General features: G+C 42.0%; 1 protein-coding gene across 4 annotated transcripts in view; it reads right to left on the reverse strand.

Annotated features, from left to right (window-relative positions):
- The window catches only part of LOC114666051 (1-phosphatidylinositol 4,5-bisphosphate phosphodiesterase beta-4), a 275,642-nt gene that overhangs the window by 225,999 nt on the left and 29,882 nt on the right, over nt 1-19,761 (reverse strand). For all 4 annotated transcript variants that reach the window (XM_051919278.1, XM_051919276.1, XM_051919277.1 and 1 more), the window contains exon 2: nt 17,794-17,851. The gene's annotated coding sequence lies outside the window, so the exon portion shown is untranslated. The remainder of the gene's footprint in view (nt 1-17,793; nt 17,852-19,761) is intronic.

Here is a 19,761-nt window from a genome sequence, read left to right on the forward strand (position 1 = left end):
TATTGTCTTCTTTGAGGTTCGTGTCCTGCCATGCATACAATAGTGCTGGGATAAGCTCCGCCCCGTGACCTTGAACTGGACTGAACAGGTTCAATGACGTATGCAAGGATTTTAACTCCACTATTATTATTTATGTATTGTTGTCCTTGACAGTTTTGTGAACATATTTATTCTTCAAGGAAGAAAAGCTGATTAAATCATTAAGAAATGTCACCTGCCACTAAAAAAAAAAATGGAAAAATAATTATAAGATACTAATTTCTATAATTTAATATTGGAATTTATTCATGCGATTCGTCCCATTTTCTAATGCACTAACCTAGTCCAGAGTCATACAATCCCTTCATTAAAATTATGAAATATAAAAGTTAAATCTATTCTGCGATGCGCTGTCACTCCACCCAGAGTCAGTTGCACTCATGCACCCAAATGCTGCCAGGCTGGGCCCCAGCAGCCCTGCAAACGTCTCCCAATGCAGGCAGGCAGGTCGTCTTTAAAGAAATCTCCCAGAGGCAAACTAGCAGAAATGTGAGAAAACTGATACCGTGTACACAATAGGGGGGGATTTTGTCCTGCAGAAAAAAAAAAGCAAGCAAGAAAGCAAAGTGGCAAATACTCCTGGTAAACACCTGTGATTCATTCAGGTTTTATTTGGTGATACGTCATTGTGACGAAAAGAGCCTCACCGTGCTGATCAGATCGAGATAAAGCTCGCCATTTCACACACATCTGATTTCATCCCGCAGGCAGGGTGCTCAAAAAGGTAACTGCTGAGGTAGGGAGAGCAGCTTTGGAGTAAATGTGAATACCATGGTAGTTATACTGGGAGAACAAATCATTTTCTGCACTACACCACAAATTTATTGAAGGATCGACTTTCAAATTACACATATTTATTATACATATACTAATAATTCATATTACATAATAACAACAAGGCCACTTTTGAATTGACCGTACAATAGATAGATAGATGTCAATGGCACTATACTGTATATTTAGAGCTGATAGAGCACATTTTATAATTAAAATTATCTTTAAACATATCATCAGCATGGAACCAGAGTAGGTTTTTATTATTTTTTACTGACTATACTACCCATCCACAAAGGCCTCAGCATTAACATCTGCAGTGCCCCACATCATGCAGATGACTCTGTTATATGCCATTTAGTACTGGATTTGTAAAAGCAGTGTTAACGTTTGTGATGCACCATCTGTTGGAATGACAAATGGCATGTGTATGTCTCTCTTATCTATCATTTGGTATGGGATTTGTAAAAACAATGTTAATATCTGTGATATGTTATGTGTTACAATGACAAATGGTATACATATATCTCTCTTATATGTCATTTGGCATGGGATTTGTAAAAGAAGTGTTAATGTTTGTGATGCGCCATGTGGTAGAATGATAGATGCAACATGTATGTCTCTCTTATATGTCATTTGGCATGGGATTTGTAAAAGAAGTGTTAATGTTTGTGATGTGCCATGTGTTAGAATGATAGATGCAACATGTATGGATCTCTTATATGCCATCTGTTGAAATGACATATGCAAAGCATTTCATTACTATAAATGTTTGAGATGCGCCATCAGTTGGAATGACAGAGATATATAGCAAGTGGATGAACACACAGACACACATATCTTTTTATTTAGGTGGATACCTGAGCTCAGCCTCCCTGAGATCCTTGAATAGTAAAAGCAGGTTTAGGGGAACAGATAGTTTGCTGTAAGCTTTTTTATCATTGTGCGTAATGAAGAAGTAGCTTAGTTTGAGTGAGGCGCTATAAGGCTGATGAGAAAGAGCAAGTTCCTCCTCACTCCGTCTCCCTCTTTACTTTAAAGAGCTGCATTGCTGTGTTTTCTTTGCCTACTAATAAGACGCAGGGTGGGCCATGTAGTTGCTAATCAATTCCTTATGGAAACAGAAAGAGTCCTCCAGGCATTCAGGGCACTTTTGCAAACACTTTGCAGTTAAATTTTTTTACAGCCCTTTAAGCAAATTTGCTTTATTAAGCTTGGGAGAAACACACATCCATTGTGAAAGTAGCAAAACATGGAAATCCAAGGGAGGAGAGCATTCTGGAAAGTTAACTGCATGTGGTTACTTGGGAAATACCACAACATTCCCAAAATCCATCCATCCATTTTCAGTGTCTGTTTATCCAGAGCAGAGTCAGAGAAGCTGGAGCTATCCCAATAATTCCAGGATCAGCAGCCCATAATACCAGTAACTAATAAAGGTGACTGGCAAATGTGCTTCTTGTTTGGCTCTTTTGGGTTATTAAGCAGCAGCCCCTCAGACTCTTATGAAATCTGGAGATTAGACAAGATATAAAGGATAAGGAATATTTCAGTCAGTGCCTAAATATAACCCCAGATTAATAAAGCATAAAAGAAGTCTGCCATCAACTTTGATACGCCTGTCAGGTCTCATCTTGTCCAAAGCAGCAACCACATCGATGCATGACGCTGTCAGATTATTTGTTTTTCAGCTTGTTAAAGGACAGCGCAGATGTTATTTTATATAGCGCCTTTCAAATAGTCAACACCTTTAGAAAGATTGTCATCTCTGTAACAGAATGTTATTACTCCTGCTTGTTTAATCTCAGATATCTTGTAGGGTTTGGGGTTTACTCAAGTTATCACAGTGCACCAGACGTCAGGACTGAACTGGCATCCTTTGGTTTTGATATAGCGCCTTTCACAGCAGAACCCATCCCCATGGTGCTTTACAAGTGCAGAGCTTTGTTGCGAAAACGTTAAATTAATTACAGTTTGAAAACAGACTGCTTGGGTGAGTCATGCAGAGTGGGGGCTGTTAAAGTTGATATATAGCACCTGCATTCATGGTTAAAGGTGAGGATTAAGATGGCACTCTTTAGAGCTGCATTTTATAATTAAAATTATCTTTAAACATATCACTAGTATGGAACCAGAGTAGGTTTTGATTATGTTTTACTGACTGTACTACCCATCAACGAAGACCTCAGCGTTAACATTTGCAGTGTACCATGTCATGCAAATGACTCTGTTATATGCCATTTAGTACTGGATTTGGAAAAGCAGCATTAATGTTTGTGATGCACCATCTGTTGGAATGACAAATGGAATGCATATGTCTCTCTTATATGCCATATGATATGGGATTTGTAAAAGCACTGTTAAAATCTGTGATGTGTCATGTGTTAGAATGACAGATGCAATGCATATCTATCTGTTATATGCCATTTGGTATGGTATTCGTAAAAGCAGGGTTAATGTCTGTGATGTATCATGTGTTAGAATGACTAATGGTGTGCATAAATTTCTCTTATATGACATTTGGTGTGGGATTTGTAAAAGCAGTGTTAATGTCTACGATGCACCATCTATATTGGAATGTCAAATGCTATGCGTATACCTCTATTGTATGCCATTTGATACAGGATTCATAAAAGCAGTGTTAATGTGTGATGCACCATCTGTTGGAATGACAAATGTCATGCGTATATCTCTGTTATATGCCATTTGGTATGGAATTCCTACAAGCAGTGTTAATATTTGTGATGTGTCGTGTGTCAGAATGACAAATGGAATGCATATCTCTCTGTTATATGCCATTTAGTATGGGATTCATAAAAGCAGTTCTAATCTGTGTGATGCGCCATCAGTTAAAATGACAAATGCAATGCATTTTATTACTACAAAGGTTTGTCAACATCAATATCAAGTTTATTCATACAGCACATTTAAAAACAATAGCTGACCAAAGTGCTGTGCAAGGAAAAATAACACATTACAAAAGACGATAAGCAATAAGACAAAACAAATAGACACAGGCAGCTCTTATAATTAATTAAAAGCCAAGGAATAGAATTGTGCCTTAAAAAATGATTCAAAAACAGGCAAAGTAGAGGCCAGCCTAACATGAAGTAGTAACTCATTCCAGAGTCTAGGGGCTACAACTGCAATGGCACAATCTCCCCTACACTTCAGTCTTGATTTAGGGACCACCAGTAGTGACCTCGATGGAATCTATAATTGTAGAAGGTCAGAGAGTTAAGAGGGAGCTGGGCCATTTAGTACTTTATAAGGAAACAATAAAACCTTAAAATCAATCCTAAAATGAACGGGGAGCCAGTGCAGGGAGGCCAGCACAGGGAAAATGTGTTCTTGTGTGCGCATTCCAGCTAAAATACGAGCTGCTGGAATCTGAACCAACCGTAAACGTGAGATAGAAGTCTGGCTGACGCTACTGTAAGGCGCATTACAGTTGGAATGAAGTAAAAGCAGGTAGTACCCTGTCGAAATTGTGAACCAATAAGAAGAGCCTAACATTCGATAAAAGCCTCAGTTGAAGTAACTACCTTTAATTACTGAGCGTTTATCTAATTTAACTTCACGTTTGTGATGCGCCATCTGTTGGAATGACAGAGACATAGCAACTAGATGGACACGCAGACACTTACCTTTTTTATAATGGTGGATACCCTGAGATCAGCTTCCTTGAATAGAAAGAGCAGATTCGGGGATCACACTGTTTTTTGCTTTTTCACTTGAATGTGATTTTGCTTTGTGGGTAACACAGAAGTGTCACAACTCTACAGCCAATTTGTCGCCCTGCGACGTCTGCTTCATGTCACCATGCCATTAATATGAAATATGAAAAATGGAAGAATGGGTGGCACAGTGGTGGCGCTGCTGCTTTGCATTAAGGAGACCAGGGTCCCCGCTGCGTGGCATTCTCCCCATGTGTGTGTGTGTGTTTCCTCTCATTGTCTGAAGAAAGGTGTGTTAAGTGAACTGGTGATGCTAAATGAGTGTGTGTGTTGGACTGGTGCCCTGCCACCCATCTGGGACAGCTACCCAAGCTGTGCCCCTGGTCAGGGTTAAGAGGGTCAGACAATGCTGTGACAGCTGGAAATGGCCGAGTTGAAGATGGAACGAGTGCATTAAAGGGACAACACGGGTGCGACAGTTTGGTGACCACATGACAGAGATGGTTTGGGCACGTGCAGAGGAGAGATGAGGGGTACGCTGGGAAAAGAATGTCGAGGATGGGACCACCAGGCAAGAGGAGAAGAGGAAGGCCAAAGAGGAGCTGGCGAGGGTGTAACAGAAAATGCTGGAAAGGACGGACAGATGATCTGCAATGGTGACCCTGAAATGAAGAGCCGAAAGAAGGAGAAGCAGAAGTCAACACAGCAACAAATCTGAAGCGCCAGCTCATCATTTTGATGAAATGTTTCACACGCACTCGCCGGGGCCTGGATAGACATGTAGAGGAGGACATTTGTCTGAAAACATTAATTAAGAACAGAACTGGGATTTGTGAAGGATTACGACAAATAATTGCTTTCCTGATAATTACAATCTCTCTGCCACTTCAGCCTACCAAGCACGAGTGACTTGGAATGAAATAAAAAATGAACGCCCAGTAAATGAAGGATTCAAGCAGACAACAAACACACTACGTGAACGTGGGTGATGGAGGTTTTTGGGGTGATGGATCCTCACGTTTTCCTAACGTGCAGTTCACGTTCTGCGTGTCATGAAACGGCACCAAGGTTGGCAGTGCCTGAGGGGTGTGGTGAGCCCAACTCAACGTGGTGATTCACCGCTGCCCCCCCGGGCACCGGAAGCAGGTAAGGGCACTGATTTGAGATTTTTGCTCCGTCCGCGTATATCACATGACAAGTTATATATAGCAAATGAGGCGACGTCGTGCTCCGAGGAGAAGAAGGACATTGCTGCAGCGAGATGGTCACCTTCACAGAGGGAATGAGGCTGCTTCATTGTTTTTTTTTTATTTTATTTTAATCAGACCTCTAGAATGAAGTTCAGTGTGCCTTCTATTAATATGTTCTTGCATGTGTTCCATGTTAATCACGCAGGGGAATAAAAGATGGATTCCGGTGTATTAATTTAAAGATCACAGCACGCAGGGTAAAGTTGCAGTGACTAATTGGAAACGGGGCTTATTTTAACACGCTTATTTCCCACCAGCGGCGGTGGGGGGGGAGCATTTACTTTTAGAATTGTCAGCTATTGATGATGACATGCTGCAGAGAGGTGGGCTTCAAAATGGCAAGGGAGGGCTCACGGATAACTGCACAAATCCCTCTGAATGCCGATCACCCGGCCTATCGGGTGTGGGCACCTCGTGGTTCTCTGATGTCTTTTAAAACTTAAAGCACTTGCTAAAGTGTGCCATAAAATATTCACCACCCTCCCTCTGGCAGCCATCCAGTGAATGTGGGAAGCCGATTTCAGTTTAACTACCGACAGCAGCTGAATACCCGCTCGACAAACAGCCGGGCACACAAAGTGCCATGCCAACAATGAACCTTCAACACAACTAGTTAGACTTTGACCTCTCGGTGCTATGCAAGCTGTGTTTGCTCTGCTCATATCCAGGACATGCGAAGAAACTGTTAAGGACACAAAGAAAGAAAGAAAGAAAGAAAGAAAGAAAGAAAGAAAGAAAGAAAGAAAGAAAGAAAGAAAGAAAGAAAGAAAGAAAGAAAGAAAGAAAGAAAGAAAGATTCATTATATAGGCAAAGAAAGAAAGAAAGAAAGAAAGAAAGAAAGAAAGAAAGAAAGAAAGAAAGAAAGAAAGCCATTATATAGGCAAAGAAAGAAAGAAAGAAAGAAAGAAAGAAAGAAAGAAAGAAAGAAAGAAAGAAAGAAAGAAAGAAAGCCATTATATAGGCAAAGAAAGAAAGAAAGAAAGAAAGAAAGAAAGAAAGAAAGAAAGAAAGAAAGACATTATATAGGCAAAGAAAGAAAGAAAGAAAGAAAGAAAGAAAGAAAGAAAGAAAGAAAGAAAGCCATTATATAAGCAAAGAAAGAAAGAAAGAAAGAAAGAAAGAAAGCCATTATATAAGCAAAGAAAGAAAGAAAGAAAGAAAGAAAGAAAGAAAGAAAGAAAGAAAGAAAGAAAGAAAGAAAGAAAGAAAGAGAGAAAGAAAGAAAAGTACCACCATCTACTCTCTTTTTACTCGACCGTCACTCACACAAATGGCTTTTAACGGCGTCCAAGTGGTCCGACCCTCTCGTAGGAACACAACTATAAAAAAAGGGTTATTTAATGGGGGGTGGGCCTCAACCCTCACTTTAAGTGGGCCTGCACCATACAGGTCCTCCTGCAAAAGACCCCTTGGATCCTCTGCCGTTTCCCTATCGAACAATGACTAGAGTGGAAGATGCAATGATCCGTCTGCTCCACGTAGATGGACAAAGCTGAAGGCACTGTTTGGAATATACTGTTTGATTTCCAAGTGGTCCTCTTGTGAAAGACCCCTTGGATCTTCTGTAATTAGTCTATCAGACAATGATTAGAGTACAAGGTGGAATTATCTGTCTGCTCCACATAGATGGACAAAGCCAGTAGAATTGTTAGGAATATATGTTCATTTCCAAGTGGTCCTCTTGTGAAAGACCCCTTGGACCCACTGGTGTCTGCCTATCAGACAATGACTGGGCTGGAAGATCCAATCATCTGTCTTCTCCACGAGGATGGACACAGCTGGAAGCATTGTTAAGATGTGTATTGTTTGATTTTCAGGTGGTCCTCTTGTGGAAGACCACATGGAACCACTAGTGTTTGCCTATCAGACAACGATTGGGGTAGATGGATGTAGAAGGACACAGCCAGAAGCACTGTTTGGAATATACTGCTTGATTGCCAACTGAGTGGTCCTGTTGTGAAAGACCACTTGGACCCACTAGAGTTTGCCCATAAGACAATGACTGGGGTGGAAGAACCAAGTATCTGTCTGCTCCAGAAGGATGGACACAGCTGGAAATATTGTGAGGAATATGTTTTCTTACTTTCAAGTGGTCCACAACTTGACTGTTGAGGTCTACAGGGAGTTTTTGTGGCCATCATGGCTTGTTTTGGCTTCATTAGCAGCAACCACCACACCTGCAATTCAGAAAAGGTCATCCGCCTGAAGCTAAGCATGTTCAGGCCTAGCCAGCATTTGGATAGGAGACCATCTAGGAAAAGCTTGGGTTGCTCCTGAAAGAGATGTTGGTGAGGCCAGCAGGGGGCGTTAACCCTGTGGTCTGTGTATGTGGATCCCAATGCTCCAATGCACTGACTGGGGGACACTGTGCTGTAAAAAAATGGTGCCATCTTTCGGAGGAGACGTAAAACGGAGGTCCTGACTCTGGTCATTAAAGATCTCTGGGCATCCTCTGTAAGGAGTAGGGTTTGTCCCAATCTCCTGGCTAACATGTCCATTCTGGCACCCTAACTGTCCTCTGTCTATAACTGGCTGACTCTCTCTCACCCCTTCACTACCTACTAACTAACATGTGGTGAGCCTACTGGCACAATAATGGCTGCCGTGGCATCATCCAGGTGGGGGCTACACATTGGTGGTGGTTGAAGTGGCCCCCATCTGTCTATGTAAAGCGCTTTGAGTAGAGAGAAAAGTGCTATAGAAATGTAAAGAATTATTATTATTATTATTATTATTATTATTATTACTACGGCTTGTTGTTTTGCCCTGCATTGCAATGTGAACTGTGGGACCTTCGATACACAGGTGTGTGTGTCTGTGTGTCTTTCTAAAGCCTCCAACAGGCGAAGTGCTAATTAAGAGACCTGCAGGTCACATTTGGTCCTCGTCACCCTGCGTTTTGTCATAAATGTCACCTTTCAGCAAACATCAGTTTTCGCGCCTCTACCCACCGCAGGCTAGATTTGGATTAAACGGGTTTAAGACTTTTATATCATATTAGATCAAGCTGAAAGTCAGCCATTAGCAGATTAATTTATTCTTGGAAAATGCCATTATATTTTAAATGGTTTAAAAATATTAAAGTAAATGAATGGAAATGCTTGGACGAATGCTAGAGTTAAAAATGATTTAAAAAGAGCCAGGAGCGGCAGTCAGACTCATCGGTTTAGGCAGGACTGTTGCCTATAGGAGGCGTCTTGGGAAGTCCCGGCTTTAAAATTAGTCTTTTATCAGGCAAGGTTTCTTTAGGTGGGCTTCTCCTTCCAAATTAAGCCAAACACTTCACTTCACTTCACTTCACTTCACTTCACTTCACTTCACTTCACTTTTCTTTTCTTTATTTCTTTTCCTCCACTCCAGGTGAGCTTCATCTTTCTTCACTCCTGACTCAGACTCACCAGGTGACACAGAAAACTCCATTTTTAAGGCGGACCCCTGGAAGAACACCCAGCACGTTTATGTCATGTACTTCTGGGTCAGGTGAAACCCCCTGCTGAGCACCCCCTAGTGGCACCCAGTAGACCCCAATAGGGCTGCCCCGCAGAACTAACACTTCCATGAATACCTGCAGATGTCCAAAACAGGAGCCATGCCAGAGGGATGTAACCCATAGCCCGCTATCACCCCCCCCCCCCCCCCAGGAGATGGCCCACCTCTGTCTTTCCATTATGTGAGAATCCCTAACAGCAAAGGGAGAAGGGTAACCAACCAACCCGGTCTGAATGCTCCTCCATGCGTATTGTCCACTCATTGTTGGGGCCTCAAGGCCAAGTTAGGGTTAGGGTTAGGTGACAAACCCAAATGTGTTTCACATGGGCCAAAATATGGGTCCCGTATTGGTAACCCATAGGGGGCCCATCAAATTGTGCACCCAAAGATCAAAATGACACAGGTGTACTGGGAGTGAGCCAAACCCTGGACAGATTGGGGGTGTCCCCAAGGTTGGAATCCCCTAGTCTAGATAACACTAATAATGGAAGATTTGCTAACTTACAGTGCACTCACCCTGACTGACCTTAATCCAAGGCGACTTACAAAACCTGAGATACCATTGGTTACGCTTGTTTCATTTTTCCAGTTGGAGCACAGATTGGTGAAGTCACCTGCTCCTGGGCACACAGGGTCAGATTGAAGTCCAAAGTCATGAACTCTGTGCCCAGGTATTAGGTGGGCTTACAAACAGGCATGGTATCCTAGATGAACAGACCTGACCCCCGAGTGTAGATCTTGCTCTGCTCTCTTGTGACCTTTCACTTTCTACCGTTCATTGCTTTGAGTATTTTCAAGGATGCCGTGGTCCACACATTCGGAGGAGGTTCCACAGATCCTTTATCTAAACGAATCCCAAGGTTGCAGTTGAAAAAGTTTGGTTTTGTAAGCTGCTGCTGTCAGAACGTACAGTAAATGGGTCCATCATGCGGTGCTTACTCTATGTCAGCAGCCACAGAATTATTTTGGGCACCCGGCTGGATGATTCAGATCATTGGCTCTGACATGTCAGGGCACCATGAAAACTGAATTATTCCCAGTCCTGTCTACAGGTTCATTAGCGGACTGACAGCCTCTGTGTGAGTGAGAGAGGGACCATCTAGGACATTGGGGGGCCAGTGGGCGTGTCGAGTATTGGATCATTGTGGAAAGCTGCAAGATCTTCACAGATCTTCAGGTGGAGATGATGATGTGCTTGTGTGCAGCAGGCAGGACAGTTGACATGGCACATCAGGCTCAGCTAAAGCCGAAATATCAGATGTTGGGCATCACGCACTCAACCAAATGTCACCCGTTCCACTGCATTTTAACAGCAGGCTGAATTGCTACGTCTAGACTGTCAAACACATAAAGGAAAGCAATAACCACAGAGTAGTTGGCAGGATTAGATAGATAGATAGATAGATAGATAGATAGATAGATAGATAGATAGATAGATAGATAGATAGATAGATAGATAGATAGATAGATAGATAGATAGATAGATAGATAGATAGATAGATAGATAGATAGATAGATAGATAGCGTAGTTGGCAGGATTAAATAGATAACATAGTTGGAGGGATCAGATAGATAGATAGATAGCGTAGTTGACAGGATTAGATAGATAGATAGATAGATAGATAGATAGATAGATAGATAGATAGATAGATAGATAGATAGATAGATAGATAGATAGATAGATAGATAGATAGATAGATAGATAGATAGATAGATAGATAGATAGATAGCGTAGTTGGCAGGATTAAATAGATAACATAGTTGGAGGGATCAGATAGATAGAGAGATAGCGTAGTTGACAGGATTAGATAGATAGATAGATAGATAGATAGATAGATAGATAGATAGATAGATAGATAGATAGATAGATAGATAGATAGATAGATAGATAGATAGATAGATAGATAGATAGATAGATAGATAGCGTAGTTGGCAGGATTAAATAGATAACATAGTTGGAGGGATCAGATAGATAGATAGATAGCGTAGTTGACAGGATTAGATAGATAGATAGATAGATAGATAGATAGATAGATAGATAGATAGATAGATAGATAGATAGATAGATAGATAGATAGATAGATAGATAGATAGATAGATAGATAGATAGATAGCGTAGTTGGCAGGATTAAATAGATAACATAGTTGGAGGGATCAGATAGATAGATAGATAGCGTAGTTGACAGGATTAGATAGATAGATAGATAGATAGATAGATAGATAGATAGATAGATAGATAGATAGATAGATAGATAGATAGATAGATAGATAGATAGATAGATAGATAGATAGATAGATAGATAGATAGATAGATAGATAGATAGATATTTTGTCTTCATTCTGTGCTCCACTGCTACCTCCAGCAGGTCCCTAGGGCATCCCATAACTAAACTGGCCTTCTTAATTGGCTTTGCGTGCCCCTGTTGAAGTGGCATGGCCACTTGTCAGAAGGTTTTCAGATTGTTTCATTTAATCTCAGGCTCTTTCTCACCACAGAAAGCAGGGACTTTTTAGAAACTCAGGAACTTTTGTATCAGTCCCATCACCTTAACTCGGCCCATTTCTAGTCCCTGGTACTTTTTTTGGCCCCTACTCCAGGGTATGAACTTCTTGTTCCAGTATTGTAGGTGGAGCTCTTAGTGTTGAATCGTGCTGATTGGTCCCTGGACACTGTCATGTGTTGTGCTCCCGCCGTGCTTATTGCTTCAGTGCAGTGTATGGTGTGGTGCACCAGGGAGACGACTATGAAGAGTGATGAGCTGCAAAGTGTGGCCCGATCGCGAGTTCATGGGGGACCCCCGCACCTTATTTCTGTGAAGCCATTGCGACTTCACGAGGAGTTTTTTGCTTTGATGCCATGCATGGCATGGTGCACCTGTGAAGCGGCTATGAAGACTGCTGTGGTGCGAGGTGTGCTGTTTTCTGATCACCAATAATTCTCTAACGTCCACTAACAGACTAATAAACTACTGAGAGATTTCTGGTCAACTAATCAGCACAATTCAGCGTCCGAGCCCCAACCCATGAAAGTTCCTGGTTGAACGAGAAGTGCCGGGTTCTCGCAGTGGGAATACGACAACCGTTCCTGAGTTTCTGAAAAGTCTCTGGTCCGTTTTTATGGTGGCACTGCGCCTACAGACCGATGAATTAGCAGGGGGCTAACATAATCTACCTCAGCTGTACATTTTCTTGGGTGTCCGGTGTTCCTTTGGAGATTACGGGGCTGCTTGGCTCTTTCAGCTGATCCAGGCAGTGTGACAAGATGTAACACAGCATCAGTGCCCCACCATAGTCCTTTACTACAAATCAAGCTAACAAAAATATCTGCCAGCTGTTTCCTCCATTTTTGAGTGCGGCCCACTCTGTATCAGTTTCACCTCCTCTTAATGTTTTGCTGCTCGCTTGCCGGGCTCCAGACGTGTCTAATTAACAAAAGTACGAGAACGCGAGATTAGCCAGGCTGTGTGTGCCTGGTGATGCCCCTCGCCTGCTCGCTCGCTCGCTGGCTTCCTGTTGGCAGTGCCTCTTAATCCAGGCTCTCTCTCTCTCCCCTGATTATTCATTGACCAGCCATGCAGGTCTTCGCCTTAATGAGGTTTAGCTCGAGTATTACTGCAGATACCAATTACTGCAGTCAGAGTTTACTTCACTGCAAGTCAGAAGGTTTACACAGCAATCAGTTTTAAAAACGAGCGGCTAGGGAGAACAATAAAGCCATTGATAAAAGTCATTATATGCCCATGGATTTCGGTCAAACGTGTTGAAAGTCCACGCCAAGGCCTCTACGTTGCAATGGGGGAAACGTGGATTTCTGACGAAGCACATGGTTAACAGGTGCCACACACACACACACACACACACACACACACACACACACACACACACGGCTTTAATTAAAGCACGAAGGGCTGCTGTGGGTTTACTGCTTGGTAAATAAGGCCGCAGGAGGTGCCGTGGGAGCAAATGAAGACACGGTGAGGTACAAGATAAGACGTAATGAGCACACGTGCCTTCCAGGCATTTTGAATGGCAGGGCTGATGACCCCCCCACCCCCACCGAAAACACGAGGTGTGCCTAAGGTGGTCTGGTTCAGGGGTCACATCGATTAACAGCATCCCAGTTCGTGCAACTAAGCAGCCATAAAGTGAATGGTGAATGATTTTTGTTTTCCGAGACCCCAAAGCTCATAATTTCAGATTGCAGCCCCCAAATCCAAAATGTTTGGCAGGCTCACTACCTAAAGAAACATCGCTTTTCCTGTTGACTGGACAACACGACGAATGGGAACAACTCTTCAGGTGGTTAACTCTTTAAGGGCGGATGTCGACTTTTCTCGACACAAGGGATTGAGGACGGATATTGGGGTGGGGGGGTGGGGGTCAGAGGGCGAAAGAAAGCTAAAAATGTTGATAAAACTCACCGTTACATTATAGGTAGACCCTCTTTGCTCGGAGGACTGTTTAGACTCATTGACTTGATGTAGAAACCCTGCATGTGGGTGAGTAGCATACATCAAGCAACATCTAGAATGGCATCGACATCGGGCAAGATGGTGAAGCAAATGCACAAGTGCTAAATCGGACTCTGACTTATCGAACTATGTTTTTAATACAAGTGATCTGGAGATCGAAAATGAAAGTTGGGTGCCTGCATCAGCTGAACGTAGTGCTGGACACGCTCGTGAAGATGACGCGCCAACCAAAATGTTCACCCTAGCAGGACTACACTGACAAGCTGGCAACTGAACTTCACCAAATCAACGCAGCCTGCTGGTGCAAACTACGGGTTAGCGGCCACTTGACTACATCAAGCCGTTGCTTTACCAGAAAGTCCATCCATCCATTTTCCAACCCGCTGAATCCGAACACAGGGTCACGGGGGTCTGCTGGAGTCAATCCCAGCCAACACAGGGCACAAGGCAGGAACCAATCTCGGGCAGGGTGCCAACCCACCGCATGCCAGAAAATCCCTTTCAGTTTATGAGTGATGGGACCAACACGTATGTAATAAATATGTAAATATGCCTACTGTAGGGGCACAACATAAGTATTTTATGTGTGAAACCATTGCTTTGAGCTTTTTGGAAAATTATTCAGCCCTGGGACCAAAGGAAGAAAAAGAGTTGTGCCAATGTCACGTTACGTGACTCTTTTGTCATGGGGCACGTCAGATTTGACGATGGCAGTCACTACGCCACCTCAAACTACACGACTGAAAATCGCAGTCCAGGTCATGTTTACCGTCTGATCTTCCGTCCCTGTTTCCGACCGCCCAGAGTGTGTTGCCTGACGGAGTGGCGCTTTACAAATCGTTAACACCCACAGCGAGTTTTTTCATTCTGTTGTGGTATGTAAAATACGAGACTTCAGATGGGCAAGCTTACCTACACAACCACACATTCCACACAGACATTGATTGAACCCATGTCCCTGGGGCTGTGAGGCAGGAGTGTTATGTCACAAGTCCCAAATAAGAGCTACAAGCAGTTTATAATAATGCCCACTAGAGGGGGATGTCACCATCAAACCCTGGCTAGTAATATGGCCAAGCTCTGTAAATACATGAAGCTCTGTAGAGCACACAAAGCACAAAGGAGTTGCCAGAAAAGGAAACCCAAGGTGAACACGCCAGGACCCAAAAATCCAAAAATCGAGCAAACGGGTCGAAACATCAAGTAACTTGCAACAAGCACAAAAAGAGGTCCAGGTATATTTAAAATGAACCGCTAGGAACTGTGGGGGTCTCTCCAGATGTGCATCGCTTTCTCAAACTTAATGCCAATAAAACTGAAGTATTACTGGTAGGTCCAAAATCCCAACTTTCTAAAGCGTCTAACGTCTCCGTTTCTGTTGACGGTCCACTTGTCAAACCTGCTCCCGTTGTCAGAAATCTTGGTGTTTTGTTTGATTCGTCACTTAACGTTGAGCTACACATTAGGTCTCTTTCCACAAATTTCATTCTATCATCTCTGTCACGTTGTCCAGCCTCCGTCCATTTCTGTCCTTCAAGGATGCTCAAACTCTGGTTCATTGTTTCATGATGTCTCGTATCGATTACTGTAATTCCTTCTTCATCGGCCTCCCGGGCAAAATCTACACAGAAGCTCCAGCACATTCAGAACTCCGCAGCCACACAAAGCGTTCTGCTCACGTCTCCCCTCTTCTCTCCCAGCTTCACTGGTTACTGGTTCCATCAAGGATTCTGCTTCTCACCTTCTAGGACCTAAATAACCTTTGCCCCCCTTTCACCTCACTCAGCTCCTTACACTCCTTGTCGCTCTCTCAGGTCCTCCTTACTGTCCCACACACCAGGAGGCAGGTAGCTCCTTCAGTACTATGACCCCTCAACTCTGGAACTCTCCGAGTTTGCTCCTCTATCTGCACCTTTAGATCTCAAATGGAATCTTTCCTCTTCTACGAAATTTTGTCTTCTGTGCCTTTTTCTTATACTCTGTATTTAAAGCAACCTTGGGTTTGTGAAAGGCGCTCTATAAGGTGGGTATAGAAAAGAATCCCCCCTTCGAAATATTCCCATTTTTTATCCTTTACAGCCTTAAATGAAAACACACACAAACTAATAAGTCTTCCCAGCTTTACTTACTCAATGCCACCTCTAACATCCATGTGAAAGATATCACAGCGACAGTTCAGAAGAATGATAAGAAATCAAACACAAGACCTACTGAGAGGACTAAAGGACCAGCCCCCCAATGTCAACGTCACTTTGGTGACCCCCCTTTTGCTTTAATGACAGCCTTGAGTCTGTTGATTCTTCTCTATCAGCTTTGCATACCTGTGTAATATTTGCCCCCCACTCTTTTTTACAGAACTGTTCAAGTTCAGTCACATTGGATGGTGAGCGTTGGTGGTCTGCTATCTTCAGATCTTCCCACAGATTTTCAGTGTGATTTAGCTCTGGGCTCTGACTGGCCACACCAGGACTTTCACTTCTTTCTCCTTCAGCCACTGGGTGGTCCATTTTGCTGTGTACTTCGGGTCGTTGTTGTGTTGAAAGGTGAACATTCTGCCCCATCTTCAACTTTCTGGCAGAGGGTAGCAGGTTTTCCTTAAAAACTTGATGGTATTTTGCCCCATCCATTTTTCCTTCTAACGAGAGCCCCAGGCCCTCCACAACAGGATGCTGCCCCCTCCATGCTTTACTGGAGGTATGGTGTGTTGTGGATGGTGAGCTGCATTTGATGTTGAGGCCAAATAGTTTGGATTTTGGTCTCCTTTGACCATAAGACCTTTTTTTTTCCACTTGGCATCAGAAATTTCAAGGTGCATTCTGGGAAAGCTCAAACAAGCCTTAATGTGGCCTTTCTTGAGAAGTGTGACTCTCCCGAACGAGCCACAATGGTGGAGCGCTTGTGAAATGGTTGTCACATGCACACCATTAATGACCACTCTGTGCCATCAAATCCTGTATCTCCTTCAAAGTGGCCCTTGGCCTCCTGGTAGCCTCTCTTACCAGTTTCTTCCTTGCTCTTCCATCCAGCTTGGAGGGTCCTAGTAGAACCAAACACTTCTTTATGATGGACTTTACTGAGCTCCTTGGGACTGATAAAGCCTTTGAGAGTTTTTTTGGTCTCCATCTCCTGCCTTATGTCCGTCCACAACTCTGTCCCTGAGATCTTTTGAAAGTGGCCTGCCACCCAGAGTCAATTGTGTGCTGTCAGTGGCACTGCCAAGGAAGGGCATGAATGATCCAGGAACAGCTTCACTAATCACACTCATTACAGCTGATCACAGCCAGTAACCGCAATGGAAATGGTGGGCACTTACACCTGAGTGAGTTTGGGTGGGATGGTCCTTTATTAATATCAGGATTACTGTTTTTTATTTTTTTAAATTCTTCTGAACTGTAGCTGTGATATCTTTCACTTGGATATTAGAGATTGCATTGAGTAAGTAAAGCTGGAAAAAATATTAGTTTGTGTGTTTTCATTTAAGGCTGTAAAGCAAAAAAAAAGGGGAATATTTCGAGGGGGGGGGGGATTCTTTTCTATACCCACTGTAAATGCAACTTATTATTATTATTGTAGGGCGGAGGGTACCTCCAGGTGGTGATTGGCAGGTGAACCCACCTCTTGGGGGGACCTCCCACAACACAAAAGGGACATAACATAGGCAGCTAACATACATAAGCAAAATCAAAATCAAAAAATAACACACATAAACAACATAAATCAAAGGAATGAACAAAAAATTCATGTTTTGTGAAGGGGGGTGGGGGGGTCCTGGCTGAGATATAACACGTTAAGTCAGCACAGTGTGGTCCACAATCCACAATTATAATCATGACATTAAAAGCCTTTGCCCCATTTGGGGTCTGGGCAGGCTGGAAAGCCTGTCTCTTGGAGTTTGGGGTTAGGCTGCCTGTGGAGTGGCCAATCCAGTTGGCCCAGACCCCGAAATAAGAGGCACACCTGGCCTTTTCTCTCTTTTTTTTTTTTCTTTTTCTTTTTGTTATTTCATTTGTGGCCGGAATCACAACAGAATATGAACGTCCATCCAACCATTGTCAAATGCCAACATGAATTCAACGCCAGGGCGGTCTTACCTGATCACTGCTGGTTTACAGCCCCACCATTTTCATTAGAGGACGTCACTGTTTTTCCCTAAAATGAACAATAAAAAAAAAAACATTATTATAATTGGAAAAATCATTTCAGTCTGTGAAACAATGCAATGAATTAAAAAAATAACAAATGAATAAGGAAAAATAAATAAAACTTGTATCCGTTAAAACATGAATCTTTAAGGACAGACAAATAAAAGTAACATCCATTAAAGCACATATCTTAACACATTCAACTGTTTCCTAACTATACTTTTTTTTCTAGAGTTTGTTCTGGAAACATGAAATAAAGGAAAGGGAAACAACCACATCTGAAAGGGATGCCAGAAAATCAGAAATGGCTTGGTGGCCCAGTGGACACCACTGCCACCACATGAATTGGAATTGTGTTGATTGTTGCCATTTACTGCATTCAATAACTCGATTATTTACAGAAACCTGCTTTCTAAAATGCCATGTAAACCCTTAATCCGGTTAAAGAAATCAGATTATTGGCAATTGAGTAATCGGGTGACCAGAGTTAGCTTTCTCCATGAATACTCTGATGATGTTGGCCATGTAAATAATCCCTGAACCGGGTTGCTGCAAAGGAGTTTGCAATCTCCGTGTGTTCGTTGCACTCTGACGTATATTTGCTCCGCACACACTTTCAGCAAACACGGGAAGAAGCATCCACAAAATGCATTTCCAGATGCGATCACGCTAATCCTTCTGTCTGAAATAATCCATCTTGGTGTTTCGGGAATTGCTAAATTTATGAAGAGTGCTAAACTCAGCAACACAATCTTGAGAGCAGTAGGGTAACGCATTAAAGGTATTGTACGTGACCTAGTCTGGTTACATTTTCCGGAAAGAAGCAAACTCACACATATCTTGTTCTTATTCTACACTATCTATCTATCTATCTATCTATCTATCTATCTATCTATCTATCTATCTATCTATCTATCTATCTATCTATCTATCTATCTATCTATCTATCTATCTATCTATCTATCTATCTATCTATCTATCTATCTATCTATCTATCTATCTAATCCTGTCAACTATGCTATCTATCTGTCTTAATCCTGCCAACTACGCTATCTATCTATCTATCTATCTATCTATCTATCTATCTATCTATCTATCTATCTATCTATCTATCTATCTATCTATCTATCTATCTATCTATCTATCTATCTATCTATCTATCTATCTAATCCTGTCAACTATGCTATCTATCTGTCTTAATCCTGCCAACTACGCTATCTATCTATCTATCTATCTATCTATCTATCTATCTATCTATCTATCTATCTATCTATCTATCTATCTATCTATCTATCTATCTATCTATCTATCTATCTATCTATCTATCTATCTATCTATCTATCTATTATATAGTGCCTTTCTTATCAATGTATTATATAGTATAGTTTTTCCCTACAAGGATTTTTTCTTGTCTTCTTAGAGAGTCAAGGCTGGGGTCTGTCAAAAGGCAGCGCATGTTAAAGCCCATTACGGCACTTCTTGTGTGATTTTGAGCTCTATAAAAATAAATTGTATTGTATTGTATTGTATTGTATATAGTACTGTACCTTTGATATCTATTACATATCTTTCATATCTATCTTATTTTTGCTTCTATATAATGCCTTCCTTATGTTTTTATTATACTGCACATTTCATTTCTATTGTATAGGACTTCTAATGTATCTATCTATCTATCTATCTATCTATCTATCTATCTATCTATCTATCTATCTATCTATCTATCTATCTATCTATCTATCTATCTATCTATCTATCTATCTATCTATCTATCTATCTATCTATCTATCTGGATTGAGTGATGTTATCTGACCCAACCAAAGCTCCTCAATTAAGCCATTTCTTGATACAATAAAAGGTTAATACAATTATTACTGCAATTCAGCCTGTGATACATTTTGGAAAAAAAAGAAACAC

Source organism: Erpetoichthys calabaricus, chromosome 15 (assembly GCF_900747795.2).
Source record: "Erpetoichthys calabaricus chromosome 15, fErpCal1.3, whole genome shotgun sequence".
Taxonomy (NCBI): domain Eukaryota; kingdom Metazoa; phylum Chordata; class Cladistia; order Polypteriformes; family Polypteridae; genus Erpetoichthys; species Erpetoichthys calabaricus.